The 11,866-nt window shown below is 43.1% G+C and overlaps 2 non-coding genes and 1 pseudogene across 2 annotated transcripts; 1 reads left to right on the top strand and 2 right to left on the bottom strand.

Moving 5' to 3' along the window:
* Nucleotides 1-384: 384 nt before the first annotated feature.
* LOC103972984 (rRNA 2'-O-methyltransferase fibrillarin 2-like) lies at nt 385-4,153 on the bottom strand (annotated as a pseudogene).
* On the bottom strand, nt 1,753-1,801 carry LOC135611422 (small nucleolar RNA snoR60). Its single transcript, XR_010486564.1, has one exon. It is a non-coding gene; the product is annotated as a small nucleolar RNA snoR60 (small nucleolar RNA).
* Nucleotides 4,154-11,497: 7,344 nt separating the features above from the next.
* Nucleotides 11,498-11,581, top strand: TRNAL-CAA (transfer RNA leucine (anticodon CAA)). Its single transcript has one exon. It is a non-coding gene; the product is annotated as a tRNA-Leu (tRNA).
* Nucleotides 11,582-11,866: the final 285 nt, after the last annotated feature.

Genomic DNA, 11,866 nt, shown 5'->3' with positions numbered 1-11,866 from the left:
AATTATTTTTATTATATTTTGAGTTAATTTACCTCAATGTTTTAAGGATGGTACCAAAAATATGTGTTCTTTTTTTTTTTTTTTTGAATAGGATAAGATGTTTTGGACGATTGATAATGATACATTGGTACTGACTCAACTTGTAGTGTTTTTTATAATTTTGAAAACACCCAACAAAACTCTTTTGCCCATCTGTTTATAATTTTGAATATACCCAACAAAATTCTTTTGCCCAAAACATCCTATTCTAAAGACCTATAAGTTTGGAATGACGCATCAAGCACTCTGATAGATGGAAGATAAATGGGGCTAGAATTCAAATGCATCAATCTGAATGATTGGGCAAGTAGAATGCAGGTCACTAAATTACCACCCAAGTGATGCTACCGAAACATAATCAACGCAATAGAAAGAAAGATCACATTATGTTTTCCCCAGAGCTGCCATGCAAGAGAACAAAAGAAACTTTTACTCTAGAAATATAAAATAATCCGGACACATCAATATTCTAGGGTTTTTTGGTTGACATGGAGTTTTGAGTTCCATCCTCAGCTTTCTGTCACTACTTTCTGCTTCTTCGGCATCCGATAGCCACCAACAACACAGGCATGGTCTTGCTCGAACGGTTCTAGTGTAACTTGCTCTGAAGGTTTGAACTGCTCGGCCTGAAGCTTCTTCACTTCTTGAGCAACGACAGCCTCAGCAGGCACTGTCGAGTCGATGCAGTTCGCCTGTAATAGAATGATGCAGCCAAACAATTATAACAATTGTCCAAAAACCTTCCAGGGACCTTTAGACAATCTCGAACCATTATAAACAAACTGAGGGTACCTTAATTGAGATCACAAAATGGCCACCATTTTTCAAGAAATATGAAGCATTCAATGCCAAGATTCTTGCCTGCAGAAACAATAGAATAAGTGATGAACTTTTTTAACAAATGATGAACTAGAAAGACCCAGTACTAGCTCGTAAGCTCCAGAGAGGTTGCATGTATAATCCTCGACACTCATATTTTTTTCAGCTACAAGCTTGTTACTTTTCATCTTATTATGGTTAGAAATAACATGATAGCACAATTACTTATGTACACCTACTATTGACATGGAGCACGGCAAATAAAAAAAGCTTAGAGATTAAGCACATTTAAAAATATTTTAAAAAATGTTCCTAGAAAATACCCCTTAGTGCATACCATAGTGCAATTTCAATAATGGTTAAGAGATTTGGTTAATGGCTAATTGCACTAAGACAAAACAATATTCTTGAGTCAATGGCTCAATGTTGTAAAAGGGTATCCTGGGTTTCTTCTTAGTCTCTTCATGTCTAGCTAAATTTTAGCAGTCACTAAAGAAGCTCCACAAACCTAAGGTTGCATAATTGTGATAGGTGGTGGTACCAAGAGAGATATGAACACAGATAGGTGGTACAAATCACAACTTTGAAAGGAATAAACAAATCAACTATGCTGGGAACATTATAAAAAGAGAGAGAGAGAGAGAGAGAGAGAGAAAGAATGTAAAGCAAAAAAAAAAAAGAAAAAAGAACTTGTAATGAACTTGAAAGTAGTGTTTTAATTTAGATTCCAGTCATTGAAAGAAAAAAGAAACAGCATTGTGAAGAAGATATTATGATTTTCATCTGAATAGATTTAAAAGAGAAAAACAATAGGGCTTCACTAAAATTTTAATACCATATAGTCCAAAAATATATGGAACAAAATAAAAAAAGCACTTGAAGAGCTGGTCCACACACATCAGAAACTCGAATTTGCATCATCCGAGTAATTCATCATATGCTTGGGACTAATTGGCGAAACAAAATAAGGGAACAAACCTTATAAGCAGAAGAGCAAAAAAGGTTCATGTGATTTTCAAAATCGACCAGAAGTTATACAACATTATTAAGATTTACAAAAATTCATCTTCTCTCACAAAAAAAAAAAAAAGAAACACATATAATATACTTCAAAAAGAAGGCCAGTTTCCAATTGCAAAATAACCATAAAATTAATGCAAAATAGCATTTCTACAAATTTGAAAATGAATATTCATCGATTATCAAAGAAAAAAATTAAATGCTGCCACCATATATCATCTCAAGATCCACGTCAAAAATGGAAAAACAGGGTAACAAAACAAAAATCAATTCCCAACAAAAGTATTAACCACTAAAGACAAGTTATAAATTCCTGAATTCATTATCTTAGAAGGTTATACATTAGATAATGATGAAGAATATCAAACAGAAACATATGCATAGCGTCGAAGCCTAATAGCTCAGAAACTGCAACAATTACCTGGTCAGGCTGAGCAACATCTGAAAAGATGACATCAACCATGCCAACCAACAGCCTATTATGGGAGTCACATTAGTTCGCTTCTTGGCCATATTCACGAGATCTCTACCACTTGTATGTGAAAATTCAACAGCATACACAACTCCCATCTGTCAATTTAATTGTATGTGAGAAATGTAGACATTACAGTTAAAGACTTGGGGTAATTTTTCCAACACAAATGAGAACTAACATATAAAACTTTCCTGCAAAAGTTCACAGTTTGACTTACTGGTCCAACAATGTCAGATACATGAGACACTGTGGTCCCTGATGCAGCACCAAGGTACAGTACACGAGTCCCAGGAGCCTAAACAAGAATTAGCAATGGAAAGATAGAAACCACACAGACAAATAAAACAAACAAGGGGAAAAATGATGGGCTAAAGAAGACACAGATATTTTAGTTCCCCATGATGATTGCATAATTCAAATTTGAGCAGATGTTGTGACCACTAAGTATATAAAGCAAGATATTTGACTGCTCTTTAAGAGTTACACATCAACTTTCTTGGGCTGTATTCCTAAACCTAGCATAAATCTATTTTCCTCTATTATATCTCACTATTTCTCTCCCTTTATCTGATCCACTTATTTCTATGATACTTGAGGGAAAGATAAATCATCAATCTCCACAATATTTTTACTTGTAACGTATGCAGTAATATAACCTCTGGACAACTTGTGACATCTTGTGACAAAGAGAAGAAAAGAAGCTTGTAGAAGATTTTAGGAGACTGTTTAAAAGTGGACATCTTGTGACATTTATTAATAACTCACGATGATATTATAGATTAGAGCCCACCAAGTTAATAGAACATGTCATAGAACCAAGAATATGATGCTGGAAATCATAATCCTATTAAAGAATGCAAATGGAAGATCATGCTTTTGTCTTGACACTGAAATGCTTGCTTCACAATTAAACAAGTGTGTTCTCTTTAAAAAAGTGATGCATTCAATTGCATGAATCAAATATTTGAGGATACAGAACCTTTTAAAAATATTGTGATCAATGCCAACTTCTAATAGGGCATGAGGGCTTGACTGTAACAGGAAAAACAAATAACAAAACAGAAACACACAACACAAATAATCATTCAAAAGCATGCCCACCAAGGGGTTCTTGAGCATGCATAGTCAAGTAAAATTCATACTTCGGGACATCAAATTGAACCAGCAAACACAAAAAGAAAACATACAGAGTTATAGCTTTCTTATGACTACCAGAGAGCCGAAACTAAGTTCCTTTTGTAAACCAGCAGACAGTCCAACAAGTATAATTTTGACTAACATGGATATCATTTTCTAGAACTGTCAACGATTAAGACTTGATTATCATAGACATTTTTTTTAAAAAAAAGAAAAAGGTCTATCTTGAAATTTGAACAAAAATACATGCATATAAATCAAATCAAATCAACAAAGGAACACTCACAATCCATATATTGTCGACACCACCAAGAACGGCTGCTGCCAGCTTCGAGCGAAAGGGGTTCCACACCCGGTATTCAACTTTCGTTCCATCCTCATTCTGCAGAAAAGAAACAACTTGGTTAAGAAAAAGCTTAAACTTTGGCATCTTAATATCATTCGAGAACCACACACATCAATAAACGTGGAAAGAAGACTCACCTGAACGGAAACGCGCTTCTCGCCATAAACAGATTCACCAGAAACCATGTTCTTAGTACAGAGAGCGTCTTCCTTCCCCTTGGCCACGAAAACTCCGTCATGCCTATGGGGCTGGACGACGACCTTGCTCCCGCCCTTCATTCCCCCACCTCGGCCACCGCCACGGCTGCTCCCTCCCCTTCCTCCACGGCCGCCGCGGCCCCTTCTGCCACCGCGGCCTTCTCCCCCACCGCCTCTTCCCTTGCCTCTCCCTCCACCACGATCGCTCCGGCCCTTGAAACCATCGCGCCTACCACCTTGTCACGAACGATCGTCGCGCACTCGCAACAACTCCGTTCAACGAACCGTTCGTCGCTCACACCTACATGTACAGCTACTTGACAGCATATTTTCTCTTGGTTTTGGATCATTTTGCTTGTAAAAATGTAAGTTCGAACAAGCTGCAGCGTTACAAAGCGACCGCTCACCGAACCGAGCAAAACAGCCCCAAAACAGCTCCGTTTTCGCGTGCCGCGAGCTGATTTCTGGAATCTGCCTCCGCTCACCAAAACGTCAGCCATCTCAGCCCCTTTGAACCTCCCGAGTGGCATAGGGCTGGATGGGGCTTCGGATATATACCGGGCGTTGAACACTCTTTCGCAAGTTCGCACGTTGCCTTGATGAGAACTTGTTGTCGCGCTCGGGACCAGGTGAGCGGCTGTTTGTGGGCTTGCAGCTGTTCGTTCAACCTTCTAAAGCCCTTGTTTTCCCCTTCTTCCTCTTTTCTCTTGTGCACGCAAGGTGCTCGCTGAATTGCTTGTAAAGCTTCCCCTTTTCGCGAGACTTCGGGACTTGTCCGTTACTCGTTCTTTCGAACTAATCAACTTTCTCTTTTACAGGTCCTTCGGGACCTGTGAGAGGTTACAAGTGGGCTGATCTTTGCAGAGCAATATCGCAAGGGAGAAACGCGACTTAGGCAATGCAAGCTAAGTTCGCGTCTTGGCCACAAGGATGCCTCACGCCTTAGGCAATTCCAGCTAAGGCCGTGTTATTGTGGTATCAGAGTGGGCAAGCACTTCGAGCGAGCAGCGAACGAACTTCGCAACTTCGCCATGGCAAAGCATCGTGGCGAATCAAGCAAGACAGGGCAAGCCGGACCCTTGCCCCAAGCAGCCGTAGGTGGGCTGCATGTGCACACTCGCTCTCATGCTATTGGAGTCGCTCAAGAGGAGCGCGGCAACGAACAGGATGAGCGAAAAGTTGGCTACTCTCCGCGAGCGGAGAAAGCGCAATCTGGAGCGCTAACTGGGAAAAAGAGTCACAAGGAGAGACTCACAACGGCGGAAACCCGCCTGGATGTTCTTGAAGCGAGCATGGAGGAACTCTACCATGGCCAACAAAGGCTTGTTGGGGTAGAGAGCTCGCAAGAGGAAGCGGAGTCCAGGATCGACAAGGTCGAGGCCCTAGTCGACCGACTGTCTGATGACACCAAAGACTCCGTGCAACACTTACAGGATGTTGTGGCGGAACTCACTTCAAAGGTGGCCATGCTCACAAGAACACTAAATGCGGGAGGAAGCAACACCCGCGTTGCACCGCCACAAAATTTGAGGGCACCCGAGCCTCATGGATATGGAGGGGCCAGAGATGCCAAAGAGCTCGAGAACTTTCTGTTCGACATGGAACAATACTTCCGAGCTACGAGGCCCGATTCTGAAGATATCAAAGTTTCTATAGCAACAATGTATTTGAACGAAGATGTGAAACTTTGGTGGCGAACCCGTTGGGAGGAGATCCAACAAGGTCGGTGTCGAGTTGACACATGGGAGGACTTGAAGTGGGAGTTGAGAACTCAGTTCCTACCGGAGAACACAGAGTTCGTCGTAAGAAGGAAGTTGAGACAACTCCGCCAGAGTACCACCATCCGAGACTATGTGAAACAATTTTCTGCACTAATGCTGGACATACAGGACATGTCCGAGAAGGACAAGTTGTTCAGCTTCCTCGATGGTTTGAAGTTATGGGCTCAACAGGAGTTAAATCAAAGGAATGTTACCGATGTGGTCGGGGCAATTGTTGTTGCAGAAAGACTCACCGACTTTGTTTCCTCTAAAGACCCAGGGAGAAGGAAACAATCTTCAGGCAATCGCCCTCCAAAACATTCTCGAGGGAAGGAGCTCGGGGGCGAACAAAAGAAGAAGAGTTCCCACAAAGGGCCAAACCCGAAAGGCAAGACCTCAAAACCTGGAGGATGTTTCTTGTGCAGAGGACCGCACATGGTGAGGGAGTGCCCACAAAAACAGGCACTCAATGCTTTGACGGCTTCCATCCACCCCCCGATCGGACAAGGGCAAAGCTGTTGCTCTTAGTTCGAGCAGTTCTGAATCCAACAACGACGACGAGGAGTCGCAAGGACCCCGAATGGGAGCAATGCATTTGTTGAACGCCATACAGGGTCAAGTGGGGGAGAACATCAAGACAAAGCTACAAAAAGTAGGAAGTAGTGAGCTGATGTATGTGGACATCAAGCTAAATGGCCAAACGACCTGTGCAATGGTAGACACGGGCACTACCCACAACTTCATAGCCGATCGAGAAGCACAGCGACTTGGGTTGATCTTGGAGAAGAGCCCAAGCTGAATGAAGGCGGTGAACTCGGAGGCCAGGCGAATCTCCGGGTTGGCGAAGGGTGTTCCCATCAAAATCGGGATATGGAGCGGGAACACCAACATGATGGCCATGCCATTGGATGACTTCCAAGTGATTCTTGGAATGGAGTTTATGCACGTGGCGAAGTTGGTGCCAATGCCGTTCTTGAACTCCCTATGTATGATGGGAGGCGATGACCCCTGCGTGGTTCCCGTCTCTCGGAGAGGAACCAAGGAGCCACATATCAGCATTACAACTGAAGAAAGGGGTGCGAAAAGGCGAATTGACATTCGTGGCTGCTATGAAGCTAGAGCCACTCAACGAGAAGGCCATTCAAGAACCTGCTATGGTGGCGAACATCCTGAAAGAGTTCAAGGACGTTATGCCACCCGAGTTACCGAAGACTCTTCCACCACGCAGAGGCGTGGATCACAGCATCGAGCTGGAGCCAGGAGTGAAGCCTCCAGCGAGACCACCCTACCACATGCCCCCGTCAGAGTTGGCAGAACTCAGGAAGCAGTTAGGTGAACTGCTAAGCGGTGGTCTCATCCGCAGCTCTAAAGCACCTTTCGGAGCTCCAGTTCTCTTCCAGAAGAAACAAGATGGGAGCCTCCGATTATGCGTCGACTACCGAGCCCTCAACAAAGTGACAGTGGAGAACAAGTATCCCATCCCGCTCATTGCGGACTTGTTCGACCAATTGGGCAAAGCTAACTATTTCTCAAAACTCGACCTTCGGTTGGGATATTGGCAGGTGCGCATTGCTGAAGGCGACGAAGCGAAGACTACCTGTGTGACCAGGTATGGAGCGTTTGAGTTCTTGGTGATGCCTTTCGGCTTAACCAATGCTCCGGCCACATTCTGCACTCTCATGAACCAGCTATTCAAGGAGTATTTAGATAAGTTCGTGGTCGTCTACTTGGATGATATCATCGTCTACAGTCAAACGCTTGAGGAGCACGTCAAGCACCTTCGGACGATTTTCAAGGTTCTCAGGGAGAACACTTTGTTCGTGAAAAGGGAGAAATGCCACTTTGCTCAAATTGAGATATTATTCTTGGGACATTGAATCGGTGATGGCTCCATTCGGATGGATAAGTCGAAGGTGCAAGCGGTTGCGGAATGGCGAACTCCAAAGAAGGTGCTAGAGTTGAGATCCTTCCTTGGTTTCGTCAATTATTATCGACGCTTCATAGCGGGATATTCGAAGCATGCAACCCCACTGACGAAGTTGCTGAAGAAGGAGCAGCCTTGGAAGTGGTCTGACAAATGTGAAATAGCATTCCAAGATCTGAAGGCTGCTGTTATGGAAGAACCAGTGCTCAAATTGCCAGACTATGGGGAGTCTTTTAAAGTCTATAGAGATGCTTCGGACTTCGCTATTGGGGGAGTACTCATGTAGGAGGGTCATCCGGTGGCCTACGAGAGCCGCAAACTCAACGAGACCGAGCGGTGGTATCCAGTGCATGAGAATGAGATGGTAGCAGTGATCCACTGTCTACGAGTTTGGCGACACTATCTCCTCGGATCGCGATTTGTGCTTAGAATGGATAACATCGCTCTGAGCTATTTCCAAACTCAGAAGAAGCTCTCCCTAAAGCAGGCGCGTTGGCAGGACTTCCTGGCTGAATTTGATATGACAATGGAGTATAAGCCTGGGAAGGCAAATGTCGTGGCCGATGCATTGAGTCGGAAGGTGGAGCGTGTGAATGCCGCACAATTGGAGGGCGAAAACCAAGCAAGTCAGTTGCACTCCAACTTCCTTTCCAAAATCAGGGATGGACTGTATAGTGACCCCCAAGCAGTTATCATGATGCAACTCATCAAAGAAGGCAAGGCACGACGATTTTGGGTCCAGGAGGGACTCATTTACACAAAAGGGAATAGGGTTTATATTCCCCGAGTGGACAATTTGAGGCGTGAACTCTTAAAAGAGTGTCACGATTCCCTTTGGGCTGAACACCCAGGCATTCACAGAATGTTGGCTCTCGTGGAGAAGGCCTTCTACTGGCCGAAGATGAGGACTGATGTGGAGGAATATGTTCGAACATGCCTTACTTGCCAACAAGACAAGGTGGAGCAGCGGAAGCCGGTAGGACTTTTGGAGTCGTTGCCCGTACCAGAAAGGCCGTGGGAGAGCATTTCCTTGGATTTCATATCAAGCTTGCCACTTATAGGGAGACTCGGATCGATACTCATGGTGGTCGATCGGTTTTCAAAGTATGCAACTTTCATTGCTGCTCCCGTACACTGTTCAGCAGAGGAGGCGGCCAAGCTGATGATGAAGGATGTGGTGAAGTATTGGGGAGTCCCACACAATATCATTAGTGATCGAGATGCTCGGTTCCTGGGACGATTCTGGACCGAGCTATTCAAATTTTTCGGGTCGAAGTTATACTTCTCTACAAGCCTCCACCCCCAAACGGATGGCCAGACTGAAAGGATAAACTCGCTCCTAGAGCAATATCTCCGGCACTACGTGAGTGCCAACCAACGAGATTGAGTGAAGCTGTTGGACATTGCCCAATTCTCCTACAACTTGCAGCGGAGCTCTGCATCCAACAAGAGCCCCTTCGAGATCATCACAGGACAACAACCGTCGACTCCGCACACCATGGCAATTGGGTATACTGGGAGTAGTCCATCAGCCTATCATTTCGCAAAGAAGTGGCATCGAAATGTAGATATTACGCGGGATTACTTGGAGAAGGCGGCAAAAATGATGAAGAAGTGGGCAGACTTGGGAAGGCGACCGCAAGAGTTCAAAGTTGGCGATTTGGTGTTGGTAAAGCTCCAACCGACATCACTTCAATTCTTTAGGAACAAAGTCCACAAAGGATTGGTGCGCAAGTATGAAGGGCCCTTCCCAATTATCAGCAGGGTAGGCAACGTCTCTTACAAGTTACAGCTGCCGACGTGGTTCAAAATTCACAACGTTCTTCACGCCAGCAACCTAAAAGCCTACCACTCGGATCGGCAAGATGCTTCCCGAAGTGTTCTAACTCGGCTACCTCCCATCACAGCCTCCTACGAGAAGCGAGTTGAAACCATTCTGGCGGACCGCAAGATAAAGCTACCCAACGGAGCTGAGCAGATAGAGTACTTGGTGAAGTGGCGAAAGCTTCCCCAAATTGAAGCCAGTTGGGAGCCTGAAGACGCCCTGCGACATGAAGAAGAAATCATCAACAACTACCAATAAGCGTCGACGAGGGCGTCGATAGTTTAAGTGGGGGAGAATGTCACGAACGGTCGTCGCGCACCCGCAACAACTCCGTTCAACGAACCGTTCGTCGGTCACACCTACATGTACAGATGCTTGACAACATGTTTTCTCTTGGTTTTGGGTCATTTTGCTTGTAAAAATGTAAGTTCGAACAAGCTGCAGCGTTACAAAGCGACCGCTCACCGAACCAAGCAAAATAGCCCCAAACCAGCTCTGTTTTCGTGTGCCGCGGGCTGATTTCTGGAATCTGCCTCCGCTCACCAAAACGTCAGCCATCTCAGCTCCTTTGAACCCCCTGGGTGGCACAGGGCTGGATGAGGCTTCCAATATATACCGGGCGTTGAACACTCTTTCGCAAGTTCGCACGTTGCCTTGACGAGAACTTGTTGTCGCGCTCGGGACCAGGTGAGCGGTTGTTTGTGGGCTTGCAGTTGTTCGTTCAACCTTCTAAAACCCTTGTTTTCCCCCTCTCCCTCTTTTCTCTTGTGCACGCAAGGTGCTCGCTGAATTGCTTGTAAAGCTTCCCCTTTTTGCGAGACTTCGGGACTTGTCCGTTGCTCGTTCTTTCGAACTAATCAACTTTCTCTTTTACAGGTCCTTCGGGACCTGTGAGAGGTTACAAGTGGGCTGATCTTTGCGGAGCAATATCGCAAGGGCGAAACGCGACTTAGGCAACGCAAGCTAAGTTCGCGTCTTGGCCTTAAGGGTGCCTCACGCCTTAGGCAATTCTAGCTAAGGCCTAGACAATCTGGTAATAGTTCATAAGTCAAAACCAAAACAACATCAAAAACCCCTTTGCCCCTCTAGGAGTCTCTAAGCGAGAGAAAAGGAAACGGAGAACGGAAGAGAAGCAAGGAACTCAGTTTAATAAGGCTAACCTCTTGGAGGTCTCATCTCGCCGCCAAGGGCTTCTGCGAAGGCGAAGTGTCAAGGTACAGCTGGGAGGAGCTCGGCAAAGTGAAGGTGTATATATAGTTTCTGCAGGGTATAGGGTTTAGCGATACGACTGACGGATCCGCCTGAGCGTGTGTTTGTAGGAGAACATCTTGGCCGTCCAAGATAACTTCTCCGTCTCTTGATCATTAGATGGAGGTGGACAATACGGTGGCATCCAATAAAATATTCAATTAAGTGTTATTAATTCAACCCATCTAAATTTAATATTAAAAAAACTAAGATAATATTATTTTAAATAAAAATTTATTAGTTAATGGGATTTGCAGTTGAAAATATTAATAATTTATATTTTTTAAAAAATAAATAAGTAAGACGGATTCAAATCTTATGATTTACCGTGAAAGTTTTCACCATCAAGGTTATATGATATTTTATTATAAATTTATTATTTATTATTTAATGAGATTTATATTAAAAATATTAATAATATATGTAATGTTGTAGTTTGTTTTAAATAAAAGAAAATATTAACAATTTATGTAATGTTGCAAATGATTTTAAATAAAAGAAATTTTATTGGTTAGTGGGATTTGCAGTTGGAAATATTAACGAATTATGTAACATTGCAAATGATTTTAAATAAAACATTTATTGGTTAGAGTGATTTGCAGTTGGAAATATTAGCGATTTATGTAATATTGCAAATGATTTTAAATAAAATAATTTATCGGTTAGTCTGAAAATAATATTATTTATTAAAAAAAAAAAAAGCAAATGTCAGGATGGCCGAGTGGTCTAAGGCGCCAGACTCAAGTTCTGGTCCTCGTGAGAGGGCGTGGGTTCAAATCCCACTTCTGACATGCAAACGTTTATTTATATAATTTTCTTTTTCTGCCTTTTAACTTTCTGTTTCAAATGTTTATTTTTGTTAATTTAATAAATACATTTCATGGTTAATTTAAATTTAAATTTATATTTATATTTAATAATAACAAGTATCAATACTGCCTCGTAGAATGACATTGACTTGTGTTCCTATCCAATCTTGGGATCTAATTAATAAATATTATATATATATATATATATATATATATATATATATATATATATATTGTTTGAATAGAGTTTGATTGTCGGAACTAAAA

Source organism: Musa acuminata, chromosome BXJ2-4 (genome assembly GCF_036884655.1).
Source record: "Musa acuminata AAA Group cultivar baxijiao chromosome BXJ2-4, Cavendish_Baxijiao_AAA, whole genome shotgun sequence".
Taxonomy (NCBI): domain Eukaryota; kingdom Viridiplantae; phylum Streptophyta; class Magnoliopsida; order Zingiberales; family Musaceae; genus Musa; species Musa acuminata.
Note: the sequence above shows the minus strand (reverse complement) of the source record. Positions and strands in the feature narration are given on the sequence as shown.